At 46.6% G+C, this 11,928-nt stretch overlaps 1 pseudogene; it reads right to left on the bottom strand.

The window, feature by feature from the left end:
* LOC112123844 overlaps window positions 1–11,928 on the bottom strand; it is a 158,705-nt pseudogene that overhangs the window by 145,897 nt on the left and 880 nt on the right.

Raw genomic sequence — 11,928 nt, 5'->3', positions numbered from 1 at the left:
CCGGGGGGGAGACCGGAGCCGCCGCCGGGGCTCGCCGCCCTCCCCCCGGGGCTCCGGCCGCCCCCCCCCCGGCAAAAAAGCCAGAGCCGGCCCTGGTCAGGAGTCAAATGAGGCTAGACCAGAATAGAGATTTTCTGCCTGTTAAATGTACTGGATTCTCATCACTTAAAAAAACACCTTCATCTTCAGTTGGGTTTGAACCATCAGCCTTTCAATTAGCAGCCAAAGTTGTTAATCACAGACATAGGTAACTGCCTACTTCCCAAGTTTGTCTACAAAGCACCTACAGGGGTACAACTGGTTAGTGCAGGGCGGAGTACTGCTGAGGTTATGAGTTCAAGCCTCACCCAGAGCATCAATTTTCATAGCCATGTAGCTTCCCCCACCTACTTTGTCTAATTCACATGGAAAGTGCCATACTAGGCTGCTGAGAGTAAATTCTAAACTCTGAAATGCAGAGGTTGGTGCATAGATTGTGATAAGGATGGGTTTCAAGAGAAAAAGCTCTAAGAGTATAAACTCCTAACCAGGGAGCCATTTGTGTGAGGGGGTTTCACTTCCTCTGTTAAATGACTGAGAGGTATTTTAAGATGAAGATAACGCCATGGCTAACAGTTGACTGGCACATCCCGGGTTAAAGAAAGAAAGGGACTCAGGGTTAATAGTATGAAGAATTTGTGTTACAACCCTGTCACTGTCTGACCCCACTTCAGTTCGGTGCAGGCTTGTACTTAACTGTGTGGACTCCTGACAGACTCCTGGAGAGCACTGGCAGCTGTTTCCATGGCAAAGAGCCTGGCACTTAGAAGACATTCTTGAGTTTCTGTTTTGAAACAATTCAATAAAATAACAGTGGAGCTACAATGTCCGGTCCAAAATTTCAGCCCCGCTGTGCAAAAATGCTATTTTAGGGTCTAAACAGGAGGCTTCCAGTGCTAGGACACCTGACCAGAGAGCTCAGTGGGGGGTGCAACAGCTGCTGACTCTGAGGGTCCTGGGCTAAATCCACTGGCAGGTGGAAGCGTTTCGATTTATTTGATGGATGAGTACCAGCTACCAGGGGAGAAGCCCCAGGGCCCCGCTGCCACTCCAGCTGCTGCTGGGGGGGGAAGCCCCAGGGGGCCAGCCACTCCTCCGGCCACCCCAAGACCATTGCTAGGGGCCACTGAGCTGTGGCTGCTCCTGCTTCCCTTGGAACGGCTGGTCAAGCGGTCCCCAGGGCCAGCCTCATGGGCTGCTGCTTGGGCAGCCCTGGAGTCAGCCACAGTGGCCACTGCAGAAGTCACAGAGATTGCAGGAAGTCACAGGATCCGTCACTGCCATGACCTCTATGACAGACACGGATCGCTTACAATGAGGCAAAGCCCTCCCTGCTGTGACTGTAGTTCCTGGAAGAGAAGAGAAGAACAAAAAGTGAAGAGAGAAGGAAAAAGAGAGACTCCCTGTCACCTCTCTCCCCTGCTCCCTCCCCCTTGTATTCTGTAGTCCCATCTCAATGGGTTCCCTGTGCTGGTACCATGGGGGTGACACTAGAGTTCTGGGGATTTGGGTGGGGGGGAAGAGGGCTCTTCACTTCTCAACATTTCACACAAATTTGTCTTTGTGCTGAAATTTCTCCTGTGGGGCCTCCCAGTCAGAGCTGTACCCAACCCCCTTTAGTGGTGGTGGTGGGTAATTTGGGGAGTAGGCAGAGAAGTTTCCCATAAAGGATCAATTTGTTCTGGTGACTGGTTCTGACCTGTCTCATACATCCTATGACACAGGATCATGTGCAGAACATGGGAGCTCTGGCTTTTCCTATAAGCTGTAGAGTGTGAGTTCCTGGGAAAGGGCAGGGGGAGAGGGAGCAAGAGGAGAAAGGCAAAGACATTGGAGGAGAGAAATGGGGGGAGAAGAAAGAGACAGAGAACACAGAGAGACAGTAAATGATTGAAGCAGAACAGGTGTCCCAACTTGATCTTGCTCATCACAGGTATTCAGAGAGTCGGGTAATAGTAGGTTTTCCACAATGTCAAGTCTGAACTTTGATTCTAGCAATGTGAGTTCAAATATCAAGGGGATTTCCACTACCTGATCTCTTCTCGCCTCCCCCTCTTTAGTGTTAATTTTTATTTTGAAGTGTTTGGCTTAATCATGATCTTCTCTTTCCCTACCTGTATTGCAATTCTGGGTTTATTTTTATTTTGCCTCCCTTTTGTTCATGTCATTATAATTGCAACAGCAAAGGAATCAGCAGAAGCAAAAACTGACCCTAAACTTTATTTCCCCATCATGCAGGAACATCATGCAAACATCGCACACAGCTGGAATCGTAACACTGAAGGCAAGGGGATGGGAGATGCAGGTTTCCAAGTGTTCTGTCTTTCTCTGATGACACAAGGATGTGTGCTGCAGCTCCCTGTATATTCCAGCCCCTTGTACGCCTCCATCCTGTATGACTGGTTGGGCTTTGGGGAATTTATTGTCTCATTCTATTGATAATGTGATTACAACACAATGTGACTGAAATTAAACCACTTCCAGACAAGGAAACAACAAAAAAGTAGGGATCCAGTGTTCCAGACTCAAACCCAGGCCAACTATTTGAAAGGCAGTTATGCTCACTGCTATACCACCAAAGCACCTGGTGTGGACACCTTTCCTGCATACTATGAGTGCTAGCAAAGGTGGGGACACATGACCATGGAGCTAGTAAGCAGGCTGGATGTGGTGGCAGTCGCCTGACAGCTGGGAGCAAAGTTACCATCCTAGAATGACTGAAAGAGGGACAAAGTGAAAACAGATCTCATTGGGAGGTGACCCCACACCCAACCCGCCCCTAGGAGAGGTGAACTGAAGCTCAACTTCAATCATAGAAAATTTTTCCCTGAGAAGGAAAGGGACCGCTTGTTTTAAAGACATGGTTTGTGTTTTTTCCTGCTACATACAGAGGGGCTGGATAGTGCTGATTCCAGACAATACTCCGGGAGGATAAGGAACAAATTCAGGCTGCCAGTCACCTGCAGGAGGGAGATGATATTTTGACTGTGATGGATGCCTCATCTTAAAGGCCTTTGTCTGCCTCCTTCTAGTGACTGTTTGGTACAGGAATGCAACCCCCACTCCTGGGTGTCTCCTGTAGAAATAATGTTTCTGTGCAAAACACAAAAGCTTTTAACATAAAGGAGGGAAAGGAAAAGGCCACACGATGGGACTGGGACATAAGGAATGAAACACAAGATGCTTCTTCCATGTGCAATTAACCCTTGTGGTTTGTGGTGTTGTTCTATCCGTGTTGGTCCCAGGACATGAGATAGGGCGGGGGGGGCTCACATAATATCTTTCAAAGGACCAAGGAAGGGAGTGTTATTTACTCCTTCTCATAACACAAGAACTAGAAGGGATCACCAAATGAAATGAATAGGCTGCAGGTTTGAAAAGAAGTATTTCTTCACACAACGCACCTGGGGAACTCTTTGCCAGAGGATGCTGTGGAAAGCCAAGACTAGAACAGAGTTCACAAAAGAACTAGAGAAGTGCTTGGAGGATAGGTCCATCAATGGCTATTAGCCAGGATGGGCAGGGATGGTGTCCCTAGCCCCTGTTTGCCAGAAGCTGGGAATGGACAACAGGTGATAGATCACTTGATGATTACCTGTTATGTTCATTCTCTCTGGGGCGCCAGGCATTGGCCACTGTCGGAAGATAGGATAGTGGGCTACATGAACTGGTCCGACTCACTATCTCTGTTCAAGTTCCAAATGCTGTTGATGGAAGAGACGACCTTTCGGACTACACAGAACTGAAGAATTGTTCTGGGTTAGCTCCAAAGCTTTTCTCTTTCACCAACAGAGGTTGGTCCTCTACAAGCTCGGTCCTCTACAAGCTCTTACCTTCACCTGCCCTGTCTCTCTTGGACTCTGAAAAGTGCTTTCTCTCAACTCCCTTTGGGAAACTATCAGGCTGAAGCAATTGTATTGATTGTGACACTAGAATCGAACGATTATTTAATATTATAAAGAAATGAGTCTAAACCTTAGCTTCCTCTTTTCAAACTGGTTTTCCCAACTCAGTTCCCAATTCTCTTCTAGAAAGGCCTCCAGGATGCCTGCCCACCCCAGCAGAAGTGGCAAGGAGACAGCTCCCCAGTGCTGCTCTTAGTCCCAGGTAGATTTTTCAGTGGCAGGGGGAGTTGGTTTGTTTGCGTCAGAGAAAGCTTCCAGGAAAGGTGTCTGGGGACCAGATCTTCCTGCTTCTTCCAGCATACCCCTGGCTCCTTCCCTGCCCCAGTCACTGCTGTAGGAGGGTCCTACATGCACTTACCCCAAAGCCTTCTTACCACAGTTGTCAGTGTGTTAGCCTTATAATCTGAAGATACAGAGTTTGAGCATCAGAGAGAGCAGATAGTTTGCTCCGTGCTTCACCTTTTTCTAAAGGAAATCCCAGAGAAAAGAGACTGGAGCAAACTGATTTCTGGACACCCTCCCACACATCTAACACAGACTCTCCTAAGGGTATGTCTACACTACGAAATTAGGTCGATTTAATAGAAGTTGATTTTTTAGAAATAGATTTGATACAGTCAATTGTGCGTGTCCCCACTAAGCACATTAAGTCGGCGGTGTGCATCCACAGTACCGAGGCTAGCGTCGACTTTCAGAGCGTTGCACTGTGGTAGCTATCCCACAGTTCCCGCAGTCTCCACCACCCGTTGGAATTCTGGGTTGAGCTCCCAATGCCTGATGGGGCAAAAACATTGTCACGGGTGGTTCTGGGTACATGTCGTCAGGCCCCCCTCCCTCCGTGAAAGCAACGGCAAAAAATTGTTTCTCGCCTTTTTTCCTGGTTACTTGTGCAGATGACATATGATGGCAAGCATGGAGCCCGCTCAGCTCACTGTCACCATAAGTCTCCTGGGTGCTGCTGGCAGACGCGGTACTGCAGTGCTACACAGCAGCATCCCCTTGCCTTGCCTTGCAGACAGCAGACAGTGCAATACAACTGCTAACTGCCGTCGTCGTCCTGTGGGTGCTCCTGGCCAACCTCGGTTAGGTTGGTCGGGGGCACCTGGGCAGACATGGGTGCTCCTGGCCGGACTCGGTGAGGTCGGTTGGGGGCGCCTGGACAAAAATAGGAATGACTCCAGGTGATTCTCTTCTTTAAGTTTCGTCTAATGGAGATTCAGTCCTGCCTGGAATATCATGCCAGCTGGAGGCTTCAGCTATAGGCTGAGCAAGTGCAGAATGGTGGTAGAATGTGCCTTTGGACGTTTAAAAGCTCACTGGCACAGTTTACTGACTCAGTTAGACCTCAGCGAAACCAATCTTCCAATCGTTATTACTGCTTGCTGTGTGCTCCACAACATCTGTGAGAGTAAGGGGGAGATGTTTATGGTGGGGTGGGAGGTGGAGGCAAATTGCCTGGCCACTGATTACGCGCAGCCAGACACCAGGGCGGTTAGAAGAGCACAGCAGGGCGCGCTGTGCATCAGAGAAGCTTTGAAAATCAGTTTCATGATGGGCCAGGCTACGGTATGAAAGTTCTGTTTGTTTCTCCTTGATGAAAACCCGCCCCCTTGGTTAACTCTACTTCCCTGTAAGCCAACTGCCCTCCCCTCCCCCCTTTGATCTCCATTTACAGAGGCAATAAAGTCATTGTTGTTTCAAATTCATGCATTCTTTATTAATTTGTCACACAAATGGGGGGATAACTGCCAAGGTAGCCTGGGAGGAGGGAAGCACAGGGGTGAGGTAGTTGTAGGGGCACCCCCTAGAAGGGCATGCAGCTCATCATAGGGATAGCTCAATGGTTTTAGCATTGGCCTGCTTAAACCCAGGGTTGTGAGTTCAATCCTTAATGGGGTCATTTAGAGATCTGGGGCAAAAATCTGTCAGGGATGGTACTTGGCCCCCCTGTGAAGGCAGGGGACTGGACTGGACTCTATGACCTTTCATGGTCTCTTCCAGCTCTATGAGATATACCTATCTCCATATAATAATAAAAAAAATGTCTGGGACTCTCACCCGGAGGGGCTGTTTGCCTTGCTGGTTCTTTGGTAGGCTTGCCTGAGCTCCTTAAGTTTCACGCGGCACTGCTGCGGGTCCCTGTTATAGCCTCTCTCCTTCATGCCCTTGGAAAATTTTTCAAATATTTGGGCATTTAATCTTTTGGAACGGAATTCTGATAGCACGGATTCCTTTCCCCATACAGCGATCAGATCCTGTACCTCCCGTTTGGTCCAAGCTGGAGCTCTTTTGTGATTCTGGGACTCCATGGTCACCTCTGCTGATGAGCGCAGCCCAGTCACCTGTGCTGATCAGCATGCCACGCTGGCCAAACAGGAAATGAAATTCAAAGTTCACGGGGCTTTTCCTGTCTACCTGGCATCGGAGTTGAGTGTGCTGTCCAGAGCGGTCACAATGGAGCACTCTAGGATAGCTCCTGGAGGCCAATACCGTCGAATTGCGTCCACACTACCCCAAATTCAACGCAGCAAGGTTGATTTCCTCATCAGAAAGTAGTACCAAAATCGATTTTAAGAGCCCTTTAAGTCAACAAAAATGGCTTTGTCGTGTGGATGGGAGCAGGGTCAAATCGATCTACCACTGGTAAATTCGACCTAAACTCGTAGTGTAGACGAGGGCTAAGATATTAACTCTTCCTTCTCTTTTATGACTCATTCATGCAGCTGGAAATACCAGTTCCTAAAAGCCCCTTCCCACAGAGAACAGAATTACAGTGCAACGACAAAGCTGGGGGCTGTCAGGTTGTCATGGAGTAGTTAAAAGGATGCACTAAAAATCCAGCAGAGTCATCCCCGTCCTCTCCACCCCCAAGCAGCTTTGAATCTTAATGACTGTGATGCTGAGATTACACTGCCTCAGCATCCTCAACCCTCACTGGAGGCCAGTGTAGAGTCCTTAGATCCCTGTTCATGTTTCAGACCACAGCTGGTGCATCATCCCTGCCCAGCAACTCACCATCTGCCCCAGGAGAGCCAGCTGGTGGGCTGCATTCACAGGCAGACAGCTTATACCGCTCCCCTCAGAGCAGTGGTAGCAGCTGTTGGCAGCTAATCCCCACCTAAGGCTTGGGGGAAGGAGCTGGGGATCACTTGTTATTTCTTCTGTACATTGAGTCTCACTGTGTTGGAACACATTTCTCTCTAAAACTGATTTAAATTTAGAGCCCCTCCCCCCATTTCTGCTTTGTAAGTACCTTATTCCTGTACATAAAACATAAGAACAGCCACACCGGGTTAGACCAATGGTCCATTTAGCCCAGTGTCCTGACTTCCAAGAGTGGTCAATACCAGATGCTTTAGAGGGAATGAACGGAACAGGTAATCATGAAGTGATCCATCCCCTGTTGCCCATTCCCAGCGTCTTTAAAGATGTGAACACAAAGAAACATTTGGGGACCACTTGCAGCTACTTACAATCATAGAAGATTAGGGTTGGAAGAGACCTCAGGAGGTCATCTAGTCCAAGCTCCTGCTCAAAGCAGGACCAATCCCAACTAAATCATCCCAGCCAGGGCTCTATCAAGGCTGGCCTTAAAAACCTCTAAGGATGGAGATTCCACCACCGCCCTAGGGAACCCATTCCAGTGCTTCACCACCCTCCTAGGGAAACAGTTTTTCCTAATATCCAACCTAGACTTCCCCCATTGAAATTTGAGACCATTGCTCTTTGTTCTGTCATCTGCCACCACTGAGAACAGCCGAGCTCCATCCTCGTTGGAATCCCCCTTCAGATAGTTGAAAGTTGCTATCAAATCCCCCCTCACTCTTCTCTTCTGCAGACTAAATAATCCCAGTTCCCTCAGCTTCTCCACAGAAGTCATGTGCCACAGACCCCTAATTATTTTCGTTTCCCCCCCGCTGGACTCTCTCCAATTTGTCCACATTCTTCCTGTAGTTGGGGGGGGGGGCACAAAACTGGATGCAGTATTACCAGTGCCAAATAGAGGGGAATAATCACTTCCCTCCATCTGCTGGCAACACTCCTACTAATGCAGCCCAATATGCCGATAGCCTTCTTGGCAACAAGGGCACACTGTTGACTCATATCCAGCTTCTCATCCACTGTAATCCCCAGGTCCTTTTCTGCAGAATTGCCGCTTAGCCAGTCAGTCCTCAGCCTGTTGCGGTGCATGAGATTCTTCCATCCTAAGTTCAGGACTCCGCTCTTGTCCTTGTTGAACCGCCTCAGATTTCTTTTGGCCCAATCCTCCAATTTGTCTAGGTCACTCTGGACCCAATCCCTACCCTCCAGCGCTTGGACTCTTTTCATGCTTTCACAGAGCAAAGATCACAAGTTCCATGCTTTCATAGGGCAGAGTTTTAAGGCTATTTTGATGCAGGGAACTATGCTGTAGGGTGCTTTCCCTGCGTGAATTTGACAGGTGGATCAACATAGATGCACATTGTGACCCTTCTCAGGGTGCTGAGGGCTGTGAGTCTCCTTGTTGCCACCTGCCACTACTAAGAGGGACTTTTGCATGTGGTAGCTGGATGTTAGCGACCAAACTCACCAACCTGTCAGGCACTCAAGCACAGCCCTGCCAGTTGACAATAGAGGCACCCTAACTCTTGAGTTCCTCCAATGTGTCCCCCTCTAGGGTCCAGCCATGATCACCAGATACTCAGAAATCCCATATCCTCTCTTCCTGAAGCAATGGTATATCCCAGGTTACCAGTTTTACTGTAGACCACTGCTCCTGTATCACACACACACACACACACACACACACACACACACACACACCCCACTTCAGTACAGTTATTGAACAAACAGAAATTTATTTAATAAGGGATAGAAATTTAAACAGAAACAAATGTGAGTTATGGAAACCAACTGTTACCAACTAAACAAAATCACAAAAGGCAACCTACACTTTTTAATAGTTACCTTTCCCTATCTAAGTAGATACTCACCTCATACTTCAGTCTATGGCAGTGATTGCTAGTTCCTAGGAGCCAGGGCCGTACCTTTCATGAAACGCCACTTGTCATTGGGGATCTCCTTGGTGAATGGACCCAGAGTGTTTTCTCCACCCTGTTATAAACTGAGTCTGTCTTTTGTCCTTATTCACAGAAAGGATGATCTCCTCATTGTCGTATCATTCTTTTCACTTCCACAGCGTTTAGATATCTATAGTTTGTCTTTGATAGTTTTCCATTGACTTTTCTGGGTTGGTGCAAAGGTTGATAATGGAGCAATACATCACATAACTGATTAGCAAGGGACAGATGACAATTCCCTCCCTCTTGAATGGGCCATCCCCACCAAGACCTATGATTGGGGTGACTCACTTTCACGACAATATCACACAATGAGTCTCTTACTCTATAACAAATAGCTTCACCTATAATTTCATTTTCACTGGTAACACTAACATATTCAAAGATCACAAATTCTTGTCATATATGTTAGTTTTTTGTAATCCCCATTACCAACAACTGAACCTTGGCTCAAATTGTGGTTTGTCCCAACCAATTCTGTGAGTTCATATATCTCTGGTTCTTCTTCCACGTGTGTTGGTGGAAGGGGTCTCCTATGTGGGAATGTTTGCATCATGAGGAAAAATACCTCTCTTTTCACACTTTTTAATCTTTCAATGTAGGAGGAGGCAGAGGAGAATTGATGTAAATGCATAAAACACAAGAGAGAATTGTCTGGTCTACACTGTTAGTTACCAGAGCTGGAGTTTGTATTCAAAAATAGCTATTTTTCTGCAGCTATTAGATTTCAAACACTGATTTCACTTTATACACATTTATACCTACAAAGTATAAATTCAACAAAAAATCCACTTCTATTTCCTCAACATCTGCATCATGAAGAGCAGCATCTCCCATACCATAGGATTAGCTAGGAGAGATCTTCTGTGGGGCCTGGGTTACAAATGCTTTGGGAACCAAATACATGGACAATTTACCTACTTCAAAACCACTTACCATGGAATTCTCTCCCCAGATCATCTGAGACAATATTGACTTAAACAATTGAAGTACACTGTGATCATATGCATTTCCTTCAGTTAGTTGGGGTTCTGCTGTTGTTCATCACTTCCCAGTGGAGATTTTAAATCACTATTGTTTCTTTGTTAGCACGTCCAGTAAATTGGAGATTTCTCACCTGTTGACAGAACTGCACTTGAACTTTCTCCATGTCATCATGGAGGGGTGGGGAAAAAGCAAAGCTGAAGTGAGAAATGACGACTTTAGCAAATGGTCATTTCTCTTAAAGTCTCCAATAAATCTGAGCTACATCCTATCAAACTGAACTAATATCCAATTGGGTGACCAAAGAGCCTCCAAGAAAGATAGAAACCCACATCACAGAGAGAGAATACATGACAATGAAAGTGTCAAGTGAAACTCCAGAGCAGGTTACATCCGATTATTCAGAACCAGGACAAGAGATTCTCCCATCACAGTCTCCTCTGATCCAGTCAAACCTGCTTCACTCAGCACTGTCTCAATAGTCAGTTATGTTATTTACAAAATTTTTAGTATCCTAGCATCCCCATAATGGGGGACAAAACAACCACCTTGTCAGAAGTGGCTTCACCAATAGATGGAACCTGGGATTTAAACTCCAAATGATCACACTGTGTATGGGATCCATTTGAATTCCCCTTCCAGGTTTTTGACACTTTCATCTCCAGTCATAGCGACTCTAGTATAGGATTAAAGAAGTTAAAGTATCATCTCCAAGCAGAGACAACTGAGAATGCTTCATCACATGACACTTTGAGAAGTGGATGGATAGAATGTGATGAAGATAAACTCTGCCTAGCTCAGACAAAAGGTAACATTTCTGCATTTATGGGGAAGGAAAGAATCTCCGAGTCACCCCATCTCCTTCCAGTGTCACAGAGGCTGAAATGACACTTTTTCCTGCCCCTGCTCCTCTTCATTTAAATAATATGATTTGAAAAGTTCCCAGTATAACTGCTCTTCAGCAACCTAGAGCAGGGGTCAGCAACCTTTCAGGAGTGGTGTGCCGAGTCTTCATTTATTCACTCTAATATAAGGTTTCACGTGCCAGTAATACATTTTTAACGCTTTTAGGAGGTCTCTTTCTAGAAGTCTAAAATATATAACGAAACTATTGTTGTATGTGAAGTAATACGGGGGGATAGCTCAGTGGTTTGAGCATTGGCCTGCTAAACCCAGGGTTGTGAGCTCAATCCTTGAGGGAGCCACTTAGGGATCCGGGTCAAAAATCAGTACTTGGTCCTGCTAATGAAGGCAGGGGGCTGGACTCGATGACCTTGCAGGGTCCCTTCCAGCTCTATGAGATAGACAGGTAAATAAGGTTTATAAAAATGTTTAAGAAGCTTCATTTAAAATTAAATTAAAAAACGCAGAGCCGCCAGGACCTGGGCAGTGTGAGTGCCACTGAAAATCAGCCCTCATGCCGCCTTTGGCACTCGTGCCATAGGTTGCCTACCCCTGACCTAGAGCAACATGAGAACATCAATGATATAATCTGTATAACTGGTTACTCTAACAATAATTTTGTAATAGGAGGAATGGTATAAATGTGATGTTCCCTGGCTCCTGATAGGAAGGGCACACTCAAGTTACTCATCGGAGAATGGACTTGATAGAAAGGACAAATGGGTCCACATTAAAACAGGGTGAACTGCAAAAATAGGTCACTCATCTGGACAAGCTGAGGGATAACGGTGCTGCAACTAGTTCAAAACGTTACTATGTGGGAATCAGAAAAAGTATTACAGAAAAAAAAAAAGTAGTGATAGCCCTAGAGGTTTTTATCATCTTGATTTCCCTTGCAGATTCTCTGATGGCTAACATGGGCTGAGTGCTAAGAGAAGGTATTCCCACACCCACTGCATTCATAGGGCCTCTCCCCTATGTGGATTCTCAGATGCCTAATAAGGTGTGAGCTGTGATGGAAGGTTTTCCCACACTCA

Source organism: Terrapene carolina, unplaced genomic scaffold (genome assembly GCF_002925995.2).
Source record: "Terrapene carolina triunguis isolate 2854851 unplaced genomic scaffold, T_m_triunguis-2.0 Scaffold751, whole genome shotgun sequence".
NCBI lineage: Eukaryota > Metazoa > Chordata > Testudines > Emydidae > Terrapene > Terrapene triunguis.
The sequence above is the reverse complement of the archived record's forward strand: the minus strand, read 5'-3'. Positions and strand labels throughout refer to the sequence as shown.